The 16,108-nt window shown below is 47.8% G+C and overlaps 1 long non-coding RNA gene across 1 annotated transcript in view; it reads left to right on the top strand.

Moving 5' to 3' along the window:
• Positions 1-15,380, top strand: part of LOC139013593 (uncharacterized) — a 120,234-nt gene extending 104,854 nt beyond the window's left edge. The window contains exon 4 of the long non-coding RNA XR_011472088.1: positions 14,750-15,380. This is a non-coding gene — a long non-coding RNA (uncharacterized lncRNA). The remainder of the gene's footprint in view (positions 1-14,749) is intronic.
• The last annotated feature ends 728 nt before the right edge of the window (positions 15,381-16,108 follow it).

Below are 16,108 nucleotides of genomic sequence, written 5' to 3'. Positions count from 1 at the left end.
ATATCACATTTATTGATTTGCAAATATTGTACCAGCCTTGAATCCCTGGAATAAATTCCATATGATCATGGTAAATAGTCTTTTTAATATATTTATTGCTGGATGCAATTTGCTAATATTTTATTGAGGATTTTAGCATCCGTGTTCATCAGGGATATTGGCCTGTAATTTTCTTTGTAGTGTCTTTATCTGGTTTTGGAATTAAGGTAATGCTGGCCTCATAAAAAGAGCTTGGAAGTGTGCCTTCCTCTTGGATATTTTGGAATAGTTTGAGGAGGATAGGTGTTACTTCTTCTTTGAATATTGGTAAAACTCCCCTGTGAAGCTGTCCAGACCCAGGCTTTTGTTTGCTGGGAGTTTTTTTATTCCTGCTTCTATTTCATCAGTTTTATTGGCCTATTCAGGTGTTTTGATTCTTCCTGATTTAGTTTTGGGAGTTTGTGTTTTTCTAGGAATTTGTCCATTTCATCCACATTGTCAAGCTTGTTGGTATATAGTTGTTCATAGTATTTTCTTACAATCCTTTGTATTTCTGCGGTGTCAGTGGTTTCTCTTCCACTTTCATTTCTGATTTTATTTATTTGGGTCCTCTTTCTTTGTTTCTTGATGAGTCTGGCTAATGGTTTATCAATTTTGTTTATCCTTTCAGAGAACCAACTCTTGGTTTCATTGATTCTTTCTTTCTTTTTTAGTCTCTATGTTATTTATTTCTGCTCTAATCTTTGTTATTTCCTTGCTTCTACTTACTCTGTGCTTTTCTTTTTGTCCTCTTTTTAGTTCTTTAAGTTCTAGGTTTAAAAAGTTTATTGCTGATTTTTCTTGTTTTTTGAGGTCTGTCTATAGTGCTATGAACTTTGCTCTCCAGACTGCTATTGCTGTGTCCCAGAGATTTTGAGTTGTTGTGTGTTCATTTTCATTTGTTTCTGGGAAGTTTTTTTTTTTTCTGTTTAAAGTATAACAAATAGTAGTACATGTGTCTCCTTTTTTTCCAATTGACCTTCCCCCAGACTCCCCTACCCCCGGCACATGCCCTCACCCCACCCCAGTGTCTTGTGTCCATTGGTTATGCTTATATGCATGCATACAAGTCCTTTGGTTGATCTCTTACCTCCCCCACCCCTCAACCCTCCCCAGCTTTCCCGCTGTAGTTTGACAGTCTGTTTGATGCTTCTCTGCCTCTGTATCTATTTTTGTTCATCAGTTTATAATGTTTTTATTATCCATAAATGAGTGAGTTCATGTGGTATTTTTCTTTCACTGACTGGCTTATTTCACTTAGAATAATGCTCTCCAGTTCCATCCATTCTGTTGCAAATGGTAAGAATTCCTTCTTTTTTATAGCAGCTTGGTATTCCATTGTGTAGATGTACCACAGTTTTCTAATCCATTCATCTGCTGATGGGCACTTAGGCTGTTTCCAAATCTTAGCTGTTGTAAATTGTGCTGCTATGAACATAGGAGTGCATATATCCTTTCTGATTGGTGTTTCTGTTTTCTCGGGATATATTCCTAGAAGTGGTATTACTGGGTCAAATGGCAGTTCCACTTTTAATTTTTTGAGGAAATGCCATAATGTTTTCCACAGTGGCTGCACCAGTCTGCATTCCCACCAGCAGTGAAGGAGGGTTCCTTTTTCTCCACATCATCTCCAGCACTTGCCGTTTGTTGATTTGTTGATGATGGCCATTCTGACAGGTGTGAGATGGTACCTCACTGTTGTTTTGATTTGCATCTCTCGGATGATTAGTGACTTGGAGCATGTTTTCATATGTCTCTTGGCTTTCTGAATGTCCTCTTTTGAAAGGTGTCTATTTAGGTCCTTTGCCCATTTTTTGTTTGGGTTGTTTCTCTTCCTTTTGTTAAGTTGTCTAAGTTCCCTGTAAATATTGGAGGTTAAACCCTTATTGGAGATAACATTGGCAAATATGTTGTCCCATGCAGTGGGCTTTCTTGTTGTTTTGTTGATGGTTTCTTTTGCTGTGCAGAAGCTTTTTATTTTGATGTAGTCCCATTTGTTTATTTTCTCCTTAGTTTCCATTGCCCTAGATCCGTGGTCGGCAAACTATGGCTCTCGAGCCACATGCGGCTTTTTGGCCCCTTGAGTGTGGCTCTTCCTAAGCGTTAGGAGTACCCTAATTAAGTTAATAACAAAATACCTACCTATATAGTTTAAGTTTAAAAAATTTGGCTCTCAAAAAAATTTCAATCATTGTACTGTTGATATTTGGCTCTGTTGACTAATGAGTTTGCCGACCACTGCCCTAGGTGCTATATCGGTAAATATATTGCTATGACAAATGTCTGCTATTTTGCTGCCTAAGGCTTTTTCTAAGATTTTTATGGTTTCCCTTCTTATGTTTAAGTTCTTTATCCATTTTGAGTTTATTTTTGTGTATGTAAGTTGGTGGTCTAGTTTCATTTTTTTGCATGTATCTGTCCAATTTTCCCAACAGCATTTATTGAAGAGACTGTCTTGACTCCATTGTATGCTCTTGCCTCCTTTGTCAAATAGTAATTGAGCATAATGGCTTGTGTCGATTTCTGGGTTCTCTGTTCTGTTCCACTGGGCTATGTCTGTTCTTATGCCAGTACCAAACAGTTTTGAGAACAGTGGCTTTGTAATATAGCTTGGTATCTGATATTGTGACCCCTCCAACATTGTTCTTCTTTCTCAAGATTGCTGCAGCTATTCCGGGTCATTTTTTATTCCAGATGAATTTTTGGAGAATTTGTTTTAGGTATTTGAAATATGCTATTGGTATTTTAATTGGGAGTGCGTTGAATTTATAGATTGCTTTGGGTAGTATGGACATTTTAATGATGTTGATTCTACCAATCCATGAACATGGTATATTCTTCCATTTGTTCATGTCTTCCTCTATCTCTTTTTTCAGCGTTGTGAAATTTTCTGAGTACAGGTCCTTTATCTCCTTGGTTAAGTTTATTTCTAAGTATCTTAATTTTTTTGTTGCAATGGTAAATGGGATTGCTTTTTAAATTTCTCTTTCTGTGAGTTCATTATTGGTGTATAGAAAAGCCATAGACTTCTGGGTGTTCATTTTGTATCCTGCTACATTGCCGAATTCATTTATTAAGTTTAGTAGTTTTTTGATGGAGTCTTTGGGGTTTTCTATGTACAATATCATGTCTTCTGCAAATAAGGACAGTTTTACTTCTTCTTTTCCAATTTAGATGCCTTTTATTTCTTCTTCTTGTCTGATCGCAATGGCTACTACTTCCAGTACTATGTCGAATAGGAGTGGTGAGAGTGGGCATCCCTGTCTTGTTCCTGTTCTTAGTGGAATTGGTTTTAGTTTTTGCCCATTGAGAATGATGTTGGCTGTGGGTTTATCATATATTGCTTTTATTATGTTGAGGTATGATCCTTCTATTCCCACCTTGCTGAGGGCTTTTATCAAGATAGGGTGTTGGATTTTGTCAAATGCTTTTTCTGCATCAATGGATATGATTATATTGTTTTTATCTCTGTTTGTTTGTATGGTGTATCTCCAGGAAGTTTTTGATTTCTTTCTTGATCTCGTTGGTAACCCATGCATTGTTTAATAACATGCTATGTTGCCTCCAGGCGTTTGAATGTTTTGATTTTTTTTTTTTTACTGTAGTTGATTTCTAATTTCATTCCACTGTGATCTGAGAAGATGCTTGATATGATTTTGATCCTCTTGAACTTATAGAGACTTGTTTTGTGTCCTAACATGTGGTCTATCTTTGTGAATGATCCACGTGCACTTGAAAAGAATGTATATTCTGATGTGTTGTGGTGAAATGTTCTATAAATGTCAATTAAATCCATCTGATCCAGGGTATCCTTTAGAGTCTCTGTTTTGTTGTTGAGTTTTTGTCTGGAAGATCTATCCAGTGAAGTCAGTGGGGTGTTAAAGTCCCCTACTATTACTGTGTTGTTGTTGATCTCTCTGTTAAAGTCCTCTTGAATTTTTTTTTATATATTTAGGTGTTCCTATGTTGGGTACATATATGTTTAGCAAGGTTATATCCTCTTGTTTGATCGATCCCTTTAGTACTATGTAGTGACCTTTGTTGTCTCCTATGATGGCCTTCATTTTTAGTCTATTTTGTCAGATATGAGTATTGCTACTGTAGCTTTTTTTTCTTTCCCATTTGCATGGAAAAATTTTTTCCATCCCGTCACTCTCATCCTGTGTGTGTCTTTGTTTTGATGTCTCTTGTAGATAGCATATAGTTAGGTCATGTTTTTTTTTTATCCTTTCTGCTACCCTACACCTTTTGATTGGAGCATTTAGTCCATTTACATTTAGGGTTATTATTAATAGGTACTTATTTATTGCCATTATATTTCTGTATAGCTAGGTTTCTCTCTCTGTTTCTTCTTCTCATTACAGCAATCCCTTTAGCATTTCTTTTAATGCTGGCTTGGTGGTGATGTACTCCTTTCGCCTTTTTTTTTTTTGTCTGGGAAGCTCTTTATTTGACCGTCTATTTTGAATGATAGCCTTGTTGGATATAGTAAGCTTGGTTTCAGATCCTTACTTTCCATTACCTTGAGTACTTCATGCCATTCCCTTCTCACCTGTAGAGTTTCTGATGAGAAATCAGGTGTCAGCCTTATGGGAGCTCCTTTGTAGGTAATAGTTTTCTTTTATATTGCTTCCTTTAAGATTCTCTCTTTGTTTTTAATTTTTGCCATTTTAATTACTATGTAACTGGGTGTGGGCCTGTTTGGGTTCTTCTTATTTTGGGTTCTCTGTTTCTCCTGAACTTGTGTGACTTTTTCCTTTACCGTGTTAGGGAAGTTTTCTGCCACTATTTCTTCAAACAGCTTCTTAATGCCTTTCTCCCTTTCTGCCTCTTCTGGCACACCTGCTATTCGAATATTGTTATGTTTCATGTTGTCCCACAGCTCCCTTAAGCTGCCCTCTGTTTTGTTTTGTTTTGTTTTTTGTTTGTTTTTTTAAAAATATATTTTATTGATTTTTTACAGAGAGGAAGGGAGAGGTATAGAGAGTTAGAAACATCGATGAGAGAGAAACATCAATCAGCTGCCTCCTGCACACCTTCTACTGGGGATGTGCCCACAACCAAGGTACATGCCCTTGACTGGAATTGAACCTGGGACCCTTGAGTCCGCAGGCTGATGCTCTATCCACTGAGCCAAACCGGTTAGGGCTGCCCTCTGTTTTTTAATTGTTTTTTCTTTTTCGTTCTCTGATTGAGTGATATTTTCAACTCTGTCTTATAATTCACTGATTCAGTTTTCAGCTTCCCCTAATCTGCTGTATATTCCTTTCAATGTGTTCTTTATTTGTGTTATGTCATTCTTTATCTCAGACTGTTCTTTTTTCATAGTTACTATATCTTTTCTCATGCTGTTGAGCATCTTTACCATCATTACTCTGAACTCTGTTTCAGATAAATTTCTTATCTCTGCTTCATTTCTCTCTTGTTCTGGAGAATTCTCTTGTTCTTTCATTTGGGGGTTGTTTCTTTGTCTCCTCATTTTGGCTGTCTGTTTAGATTTGTGACTGTGTCTTAGGTAGATCCTCTATACCAGTGGTCGGCAAACTCATTAGTCAACAGAGCCAAATATCAACAGTACAACGATTGAAATTTCTTTTTTTTTATTAAATCTTTATTGTTCAGATTATTACATTTGTTCCTCTTTTTTCCCCCCATAACTCCCCTCCTTCCAGCTCCCACCCCACCCTCCACCCTCACTCCCCACCCACTGTGTTCATCCATAGGTGCATGATTTTTGTCCAGTCACTTCCCGCATCTCCCACACCCCTTTTCCCCCCAAGAATAGTCATTCTATTCCCTTTCTATGACCCTGATTCTATTATAATCACCAGTTCATTCTGTACATCAGGTTATTTATTCACTTGATTCTTAGATTCATTTGTTGATAGATGCATGTTTGTTGTTCATAATTTGTATCTTTACCTTTTTCTTCTTCTTCCTCTTCTTAAAGGATACCTTTCAGCATTTCATATAATACTGGTTTGGCGGTGATGAACTCCTTTAGCTTTTCCTTATCTGTGAAGCTCTTTATCTGACCTTCAATTCTGAATGATAGCTTTGCTGGATAAAGTAATCTTGGTTGTAGGTTCTTGGTATTCAGCACTTTGAATATTTCTTGCCATTCCCTTCTGGCCTGCAAAGTTTCTGTTGAGAAATCAGCTGACAGTCGTATGGGTATTCCCTTGTAGGTAATTGAGCCTCTTTCTCTTGCTGCTTTTAAGATTTTCTCTTTGTCTTTTGCTCTTGGCATTTTAATGATGATGTGTCTTGGTGTGGTCCTCTTTGGATTCCTTTTGTTTGGGGTTCTCTGCGCTTCTTGGACCTGTAAGTCCATTTCTTTCTCCAGATGGGGGAAGTTTTCTGCCATTATTTCTTGAAATAGGTTTTCAATATCTTGCTGTCTCTCATCTTCTGGCACTCCAATAATTCTGATATTAGACCGCTTAAAGCTGTCCCAGAGGCTCCTTACACTATCTTCACACTTTCGGATTCTTTTTTCATTTTGCTTTTCCAATTGGGTGTTTTTTGTGGAATCTTTGGTTTGATTATTGTGCTCCTCTGGTCTGCTATTGGGTATAATATTCTTTATTTCAGTCCGTGTATGCTTACTTTCTAATTTCTTTATCGTAGCATCGAGGGTCTCATTAGTTTTCGTGAGGCTCTGCACAAATTTATGGCAAGCCCTCAAAATTGCGATTCTTAGCTCCATATCCTCCATTTCTGTCATGTTTTTTTGTCTCCGCATCTTTTATGCTTTCTTGGTGCACCCCTTTGTGGTCTCTGTGCACAGTCTTGTTCTAGCCAAGCCTTAATTGTTGTAGTTAACACTAGAGGGATTTGACCACCAGGCCGACTGGCTATAGGAATCAGCTGTATGGAAAACGTCTGCCTTCTGGGGAGGCGCTAATCCAGCCTTTGCCTGAGGCGATCGGCAAATGGCTGTGCGCAGGGTTTGGGCGGGGCGGGGTCAACAGGGCGGGCGGAGGGAGCAGTTATGGCCTCGCTCAGTCCCGTTCCCAGAGGCTCTGCTTCTCAGAACCCCGGCAGCCGCTACAAACCTCGGAGAGAAAGCTGCCCTCAGGTTCCAACTGATGCCGGATAATCCCGCTTCTCCCGTTTGAGTCTGGGTCCCTAGAGACTCGCCCGGATCCGGAGCCCAGAGTCTGAGACTCACTCCCGACAGAAAACGACAACCGCGCCCTCAGCCACCAGCCCGCTTTGCGCGCACACCTCGGTACCTTTGTATTTTCCACACTGCGCCGCCTCTGAGCCTCGATTTGCTGTTCTCTTTCCTTCTAGTTGTAGAGTCTCTCTTCAGCCAGCCTTCCTGTGGTTCTGGGTGATGTCCGTTCCGTCTTTTAGTTGTATTTTTGAAATGGTTGTTTGCGGCAGCGGTCTCCGGTGTTTACCTACGCCGCCATCTTGGTCGTTCCTGAAATTTCTTTTGAGAGCCACATTTTTTAAACTTAAACTATATAGGTAGGTACATTGTTATTAACTTAATTAGGGTACTCCTAAGGCTTAGGAAGAGCCACACTCAAGGGGCCAAAGAGCCGCATGTGGCTCGAGAGCCGCAGTTTGCCGACCACAGCTATACCACTCAATCTCTAGTGGAGGATAGTGTCAAACGCTGTTTCTGACTAATTAGATGAGACAAAGGCTCACAGCTTCCAGAGACTGTCTCTGTCTACAGACTGATAGGATTCTGACTTGAATTGCCCCAGTGCAATCATCCTCAGGTGTGATAAGAGGTTTTTTTAAACAGGGTGAAGTGTTGCTTCTGCCTGGAGGCTAATTTTTATTTTTTATCTCTTAAGTGGCCTCAGGGCAAGGTGTTTTCCAATAGGGTGGGTCAACTGACTTCCCCCCAGGCAAGGCAAATGTGTATGTGGGAAAGATGTCCTCTGCTGCCTGAGGTGTCTACCTTCTGAACTCTAACCCGAGTCCCCAGTCCTGGCTTCTGCTCACACAGTTCCCAGTTCACTCCTCCCTCCCTCTGTTGTAGCACAAGGTGGTTGGTTCCACAGGGAATTTTGTGCATTGGCCCTTTAACAGGGTGCCCAAATTTCTAGCCGTCTCTCACTGGCAGACAGCTACTCTGGTGCTTTTCATAGCAGATGTTATGTGGGTACCCTCCTCAGTTCTGGTGCTTTCTGTTGGGGAGCCCAGCTTGGGGATTATATCCCACAGTTCTCAGTGGCAACCCCCACAGCTGAGATATATCTCTGGAACTTCAGTTGCTGTCTGTGGGAGCCCGGCCAGCCCTTTCTCGCTCCGCCCCTCCTACCAGTCTCTATGCGATCTCCCCTTTCTGTCCTTGGGTATCAGGGTTTCTCCTGCGAGCCTTCCACTTATTTTTCAGGACGCTTTTCTGCATTTTAGTTGTAATTCCAGTTTGTTCCTGGGAGCATGTCTGTGCAGCATCCACTTACTCTGCCGCCGTTTTTAATTTCTCCAGTCTCCTCTGTTTATTAAAGTATTCCTTTTCATTTGGATTTCTTTCAATAGCAAACTCTCTAATGGATTTTTAATAGTGTATTTATTTGTTATATTGACTGGACAGTGCATGTCATAGTTAAAAAATAATTCGAAAGATACAAAAGGTTCACAGTGAAAAGTGACCATCTTTCTCACCTCTCTCCCTCCTGAAAGGCAGACGCTGGCCAGGTGTCGTCTGCATTCCTCACAGCTGTGCTTTGTATATATAAACGTGTGGTGTGTGTGTGTGTGTGTGTGTGTTTCCCTCACATGAACTGCAGCACATTTTGTGTACAGTGCTGTGCACCCTGCTCTCTTCACTGGGCAATCTACCACGAAGGCTTTCCCGTTCAGTATCTGAGGAGCTGCCCAGACACCCCATCAGTAGTCCAGCCCCCAGTGATGGGCATGCCTTCTCTGCTGGGATTGTTTAAAGCGAGGCTGGGGAACGTCTGGCCCGGGGGCCGTATGAGGCCTGTGAAATCATTCGGTCTGGCCCTGCCAAGGCATGAGGGGTAAGTTAATTAAATGTTTGACCAAATACAGCAGCTAATTTTTAAGTTGATAATTTTGTTTGGCCCTTGAATGATGATATAAATATCCAAATGGCCCTTGGCAGAAAAAAAAGGTTCCCCACCCTGGTTTAAAGCATGAGACTAGCAGGGTGAGGAGCTGGGTGCGGCTGGGCTGGTGCTGAGCGCAGGGCTGAGGCCCTCAGGGGAGAACCCCCACAGGAGGAGAGTCTAAAGAAAAGATACTGCCAGGAGATGCGAGTAGTGTCCTTCGTGTTGCTGGGGATACAGATCACAGGGCACTTGTGTTGGAAATACAGTGGGGGCTGGTGCTCATGTTACATCACCATGGCAACCCAGTCCCCAACCTGGTCAACTGCCTCTGAAAATCTTCCCCCTTCATGCCCTTCCACGAGTTGACCCAGCGGGGCCCAGGAGGGAGGCCTCAGAAGAGAATGTTTCTCTCCAAGCTCTGTCCTCACGATCCAGCAGGCATGTGGTCAGTGTCACGCGTCTCCCAGTACATGGGCTCCCAGGTGGCTTCCGGCCCCCGCGGGGCAGGTGGGCTCACAGCACCTTCCCTTTGCCTTCAGAGCTTTCAGCTCCCAATGTGGATGTGAGCAAAGCTGAGTAAAAGTAAAAAACAAACCATATAATGTTGACAAAAACGAGTATTCTACAACCCCTGGGGAGAAAAAGAACCAAGCTGTGGGGTTTTGTGTCATTTTTCACAGAGCATGTGGAATGTTGCTCGGTTCGCTCTGAAAACCAGATTCGGGCCCTAAGAAGACGCAGCCTCTGCTTAATTTTTCTTAGTTAGAAAACGAATCGCTTTGGCAACGTACAACCTCTTAAAATAATAATTCTGCGAAATATTCTAACATATTAGTGACTCAGTCTGAAAATTAAGAAACTTTTCAAAGCCAAGTTTCACAGCCAGCGTCTCAATTTAGTGAGAGTACAGAATGGTAAAAACAAAAATAAAATAAAACAGGTCCTTGGGCATACAGAACATCAGCTAAGCAGCTGCTGTGCACGTGAGCCTTGAAGGAGGTTCAGCAAAAACAAAGCGCCCAAAACAAACAGAAAACAAAACAAATAAAGCTCATTCTGTTATAAAAAACAAAACTGAAAACAAAGCACCCTGCCGGCAGTTTCTGCAGTGGGACACTCCCATCGTCCACGGACCCTGCGAGGACGCACGGGCCGCCTTCCCCACCGATGTGGAAAGAACACCTGCAAACGGATGACTCAGCAAATGGAAAGTAAATCTCATTCTCATCCTCGGAGCGAAACCCATCGCTGAGTCTATTAGCAGGATCTCCGAATGCTCCGCGGGGACCGCAGTCCCTGTCAGATGAGCCCTTCCATTCAATGGGAATATTATGCGGCCGGTGGTCCCAGCAAGTCTCCACCACAGTGATGAAGCTGAAGGATTCGAGCAGCCGGGATGCAGCAACGGGACCTCCACAGTCAGCGCCAGCGGCAAAGTGCTGGGGCCGTTCTCTGACCTGGGAGGGGGCCCAGGAGAGGAGCCTCACGGCAGAGAAGCAGGTCCTGCCTGGGTCCTACCTGACAAAGAGACCGTCCTCCAGGGGCCCTGCAGCCATTTCTACTCATAACCGAATAGCATTTCGTTTCCAGGGACCCAGGAGTCACATCTGAAAGGGAACTCCAGGGGCTTAGGTGGGTGGCTTCTGTGGCCTGAGCAGGCCCAGCACTCTCAGTGAGCCACCGGGACATTTGCTCTAGACTCTGACTCGCATTGAAATCGAGGGTGTGGGCTGTGGATGGGTTTGCAAGGGTCAAACGAAACCCCAAAGGGTGGGTGAGGCGCCCTGCGGTTTCAAGTCCATGGGCTCCGGATCCCGACAGAGCAGGAGGGCTCTGGAAGCAAAGTCCTGATGGTCCCCCCTCCCTGGACTCAGGTACTGACTCGAAGCCTTGGAGCTGCCAGAGGCATCGCCACAGACCGGAGGCGCCGGAAGCGCTGCAGAGGGGTCCAGAGAGCATGGAGCCAGCTCTCCACCTGGCTGCCCCGCGGCTCCTGCTCCCAGAAGCCATGCTTTCTGGCAGAACTGGGGCCTTTCAGCAAGTGGGGCTGCAGGAGCGACACCCAGCATCAGAAAGCCACCTGCACGACAGCAAAGCTCAGCGTGGAGGGTGCCCACCTGGAGGGCCCGGAAGCCACGGGGTGGGGGCGGGGGGGGGTGTGTTGAGCGATTGGGGTGGTATTGCAGGTCCGCCTCTCCCTCTCCCTGTTTCTGGTACACTCACTAGCTCTCCCTACCTGCGAATCGGGACTTCTGGCTTATCTGGAGCAAAGTGTCGATGTGTCTAGTTCTGGATGGGGCTCCGGGACCTCACGGAGAACTGCAGTGGGCCAGGCAGTGGCTCTCTGGGCCTGCACAGCTCTGTCTCTCTGTGAGGACCCCTGGATTTGCCACTGAGAGACGCAGATCAGGCCGAGGAGGTGTGGGCGCCAGCTGGAGACCTCCCTGCCACCCCCGTCCCTGCCCGATGGCCGGGGAGGTAGTGGCCTCTTAGGACCCCGAGGGGTTAGAGGAGCTCCCCCAAGACCCCTGCTCATCCCTACCTCCCCCGCCCCGGGGAATCACTCTTTTCAGTATGGGGGCTGCGGCTCAGATCCACGCAGGCCCAGAGAATTCTAGATCAAAGTCTTGAAGGACAAAAGCTAGTGCCGGAAGAGCTATTGGCCAACATGGCATCTCCTGGGCCATGGACTGTCCTCGGGTCCTGCCCTGAGCTTCTGGGAGTGGCCTGGACTGCCTGAGACCACTACCTGTGAGCCCGTTGAAAGCTATCGGGGCCAGCAGCCTGGGCCAGGGGGTGCCTTCACCTTTCCCTAAGGCTCTGCGGTGCCCAGATGAATGGTTAACTCAAAATATGCACAGAAATGTCCTGGGAAGCTACTGGAGCCAGAGGCAGCCCATCCCCAGACCCACCCTCACCATCGCTTCCCCACAGCCTTCCCTCCGAGCGTCTTTCTTTGCCTCTGCCAGCATCACCTCTCCAGGACCTGCTGCGGCAGCAGCAGCCAAAATAAAAATGCATAGACTCTGCAGTGGAAAACAAACGACAACTTTATTGCTTCGCCGCAGCCTCCCCGGGACATGAATCATGAGTTTCCATGCTGTCACCGGGGCCAGGAGCGGAAACCGGCTTCTGCTTCCTTCAGAGGCCCTGTCGTCCGAGGCGCGGGGGCTGCAGTGGCCAGTGCAGGGCTGTCGGGGACTGGGGAGGCGGGTCTACCCGTCCTGGGTGCCTGGCTCTCTGGTCATCTTGCTACGCCCGCGCCCGCGGAGCCCCTGGGTGCAGAGTTGAGGATTCATGCTGCCCCCTCCCCCAGCCCCACATCTCGCAGAGGAGGAATTTGATGCTCAGAGTGAAGACGGATGCACACGGGCAGGCCCCCCTGACTGGCGTATACCCCGCTGGACCTGGTGCCTGGGTGGGAGGCTGAAATCAAGGGCTTTGTGACACTCCCAGGACGCCTGATGAGGCTGGGCATGCGGAAGCGGCGGGGGGGGGGGGGGGGGGGGGGGCTGTTACCCTGACATTTCTGGTGAGGACTTGTGCAGAAGCAGGGAAACCCCGAGGGCCTTGGGTGTCTTGCTTGGCGGAGTTGTGATGTCTAAAACACCTGTTTCAGAACCTGCGTCTTTCCTACCTGCCCCTTCCTTTCATCAGCCCCATGAACTTGGGTGCTCCCACCTTCCAGGACCACAGGCATTGCAATGGCCCCTTCACAGCTCTTGTTGTTCTAGCCTGGTCTCCGTCTCACCTGTTCTTCGCTGCGCTTCTGAAAGAATCATCCGAGGGTATCTGCATTCTGTTACCCTCCCCACCACCTGCAGCACCAACAGCCCCCAACATACACCGCCGTTTGGGGGGCCCTCTGTGGTCTACACAGCGGTGTTTAAACTCCTTGGCCACTTCAAGGTCTCATGTGTCCATCCATTCAGGGTCTGTGATGTGCCCCGCATACAGCGAGGAACAAAAATAGCCCCCGTTCTGCCATCCAGTCTGGGAGCAGAGACCTTGAAGAACCACACACACACACACACTCACACACACACACACACACGCACGCACGCACACACACGCATGGCACACATGCAAAGTTACGGCTGGGATCAGAGGTCAGAGAGTCAGGGCGGCTCTGGGAGCAGGTGAGGACTGGGCTGAAGGAAGGATAGTGAGGCCTGGTGAAGGGGGAAGCAAAGTGGAACATATTGGTCTTTATCCGAAGAGCAGCGGGGAGCTGCTGCAGGCTTCCTGGGGGCGGGGAGATTTACTGACAAGAATGTCTGTAGCTGCTGTGTATAGAATAGACTAGAGAGGACAAGACTCTGTGGGCACAGTGGGGCAGTGCAGCGGCTCAGGGAGAGCTGGGGGACGTGTGCCCTGGGTTGGGGAGGGGACCGGAGAGGGCTATCTTTATAGGTTGAGGGTGAGGGACAGAACTTGCAGAATTTGGCTGGACACGGCTATCACCCACTGAGGCAGGACTTTCGGGAAGGAGACCAGATTCGGGGAGGTCCTCAGTCTGGTTTGGGGCAGGTGAGTTCAGAGGGCCTTGAGGGCATCTAGTTGCACCCCCCCCCCCCCCCCCCCACTTTAGCCAATGCTCCTTTTCAGCCCAGAGCTACTGCCTTCACATCGAGAGATATTTACTTCGCCCGGGATATTTCTGCACCCGGGAATGACCTTTCTCCCACCTCCACTCCAGAGACCCTAACCATCCTTCACGCCAGCTCTTCCTACAGGACATCCTGCCGCACACCAGCTCCCAGCACCCCTCACGGAGGCGTGAAGTGAGGCGCAGAGACACCAGCGCCCATGGCCCAGGGCCAAGCAGCAAGAAGCCCCTCCCCGTACCGAAGGGCTTCCCACTCTGCTGCTCTCGCCCTACACCTGGGTGCTCAGTTCTGGAGGACAGGACCCACCCTTACAGGCTTAGCAGCCCCCACAGCCCACGCCCGGGGTCTTGCCAGAAACGTCACTCAGCCCGAGTGTTAAGGACAGCCTCCCCCAGGAGCCTGGCGGTCCAGAGCCACATAACATCTCAGTGTATGCATTCCAAACAGGCCGCGGGAGGTGCGCGCTAAAACACCATTCCATCTCGCGCTCCGCGGCGAGGCCGAGCAAATGGATCTGTGCAGAAATGCTCTTTAAAATGCATTATGTGCCTGCGTTTAAAGAGACGCCCGCTGCTCGGTGAATTTCAAAAAGGAGCAAGCGGGTGATGAACGACCTCGGCTTGTTAGCAGGCTGAGGAACAAGGGGCTGTGTCTGTCTGCCGGTAAATAAAGTGTGGACATCTATCCCCTGCAGGGCCGTGCGGGGAGGGGCCTGAACCAGTTGGACGGGACAGCGCAGTTCCCACGGTCCTGGTGTCGACCGTCAGGTGCTTACTTGGGTGGCATGTGGAAGGAGCCACGGGGCCAGGATCCCATCCCGCCCTTGGGCCGGCCTCGGGGTGGTGGCTCTTACGCAGAGAGGACGCTTCTGGGCGGCCACCTCCAGGCATGGGCACGCAGGTGTGCTTGGCTTCGGTTTTGTGTTTTTAGCTAACCCAGCAGGTCCTGGTTTGGGACTTTGGTGCCCTGGGCGGCACTCTGGGACAGGCGTGAGGCCGTTTCCCCCAGCCTGCCTGAGGGGGAAGGAAGGGATGTGATGGAGGCGGCTCTGACGGATTTCCCTTCCCTGTATTACAGGTCCTTGCCGGCGCCTTTGGGCTGGGCTCCCAGTGTCGTCTCGGGGACGTGCACAGACGCAGATACAAGATAAAGGATGGGCCTGTCCAGCCAAGGTGAGCACAAGTGTCATCACCCTGGAGCGAGTGGCGCGGGCAATCATTCACACAGACGATTTCTTCCGAGATGGACAGCTTCTCGCCCAGCCTCGGGGAGCTGGGAGTGTGACCTTGGGCAAGTTATTTGCTTCTGGGGGCCCTGACACCCCCGGTGAGATGAGCAGCACCTGCCAGCCAGCCGCCGTGCATCCGTGAGCCCTCGCCACACCTGCCCAGGAAACATCACAGCCTGCCAAGCAGGGCCGGGCAGGGTGGCCGGCCACTGGCGCCATCCCGGGGGGCTGAGCTTGGGCTTTCCCCAGCGATTTGTCTGAACTCAGCTGCGGGCACGTTTTCCCAGCAGGCCTCCCGCTAAGGAGACAACAGGGCTGGCGTCCGGTGTCACCACCGAGGGGGCTGTACTGAGTGGGTGGCACTCCCCGCTGCCCGTTTCCTCGTCTGTCAAACAAGGATGGCAATCATGCAAAGTGCTTCGTTCTTACTGTTGCTGCTACTGTGTCCATGAGGACATCTCAGTAATAAAGTCCGAGGTGGCGTGGCCTGTACCCCATGTTGGTCTTGGTCTTCCTTGCAGCCCCAGGTCCGAGCTCAGAGCGGAGCTCCAGGTCCTCGCTCTTGCTGGCTGCCCTCCTGGGGGGCACCTCCAGCGCTTCTCGTTTCTGGAGGAAAACAGCTTCCACAGCCCCCGCCGCCCACAGAGCCCACCTGCGCACCTGCCGCCGGGGATGCCTCCGTGCGGAAGGGCTGACCCGAGGTCGCGGGCCCCAGGAAGCCCTGCCTCTGGCATCTCTGGGCCACTGAGTAGGAACCCCCTCCCTGAAATCACAGCTCTGCTCACCCTCTGGGGCAGGGCTGCTCTGTGTGGGGGTGGGGCCGTGAGTGATGATTTCAAACACCCAAACGTTGCTATTTGAACAGGTTCACAATATGAAGAACCATCGTGATACCTTACGTTCTTTTGGCCACAGCAAGTTTTCAAAACCTAGTGTGTGTTTTGCTCTTTATAGCCTTGCAATTTGAACACTAACTTTTCATCGGAAGTACTTGACCTGTATTTTAATTTCATAAAATTTAGAGTGGAAAACACAGATCCACTCACCTGAGTTGTTCCAAACAAACTTTCAAGTTTTCCAATAACTGAGTCAAGTGTTCGTCTTTGAAATTTCATTTTAATTTGGTGAAATGAAACATCTGTTTCTCAGTTGCCTGAGCTACATTTCAAGTGCTCAAACGCCACGCTGGCCGGTGGCTGCGCCCTGGG

The sequence above is a fragment of the Myotis yumanensis genome, unplaced genomic scaffold, assembly GCF_028538775.1.
Source record: "Myotis yumanensis isolate MYYU_CA2020_CCGP unplaced genomic scaffold, mMyoYum1.0.hap1 SCAF_7, whole genome shotgun sequence".
NCBI classification, from domain to species: domain Eukaryota; kingdom Metazoa; phylum Chordata; class Mammalia; order Chiroptera; family Vespertilionidae; genus Myotis; species Myotis yumanensis.
Note: the sequence above shows the minus strand (reverse complement) of the source record. Positions and strands in the feature narration are given on the sequence as shown.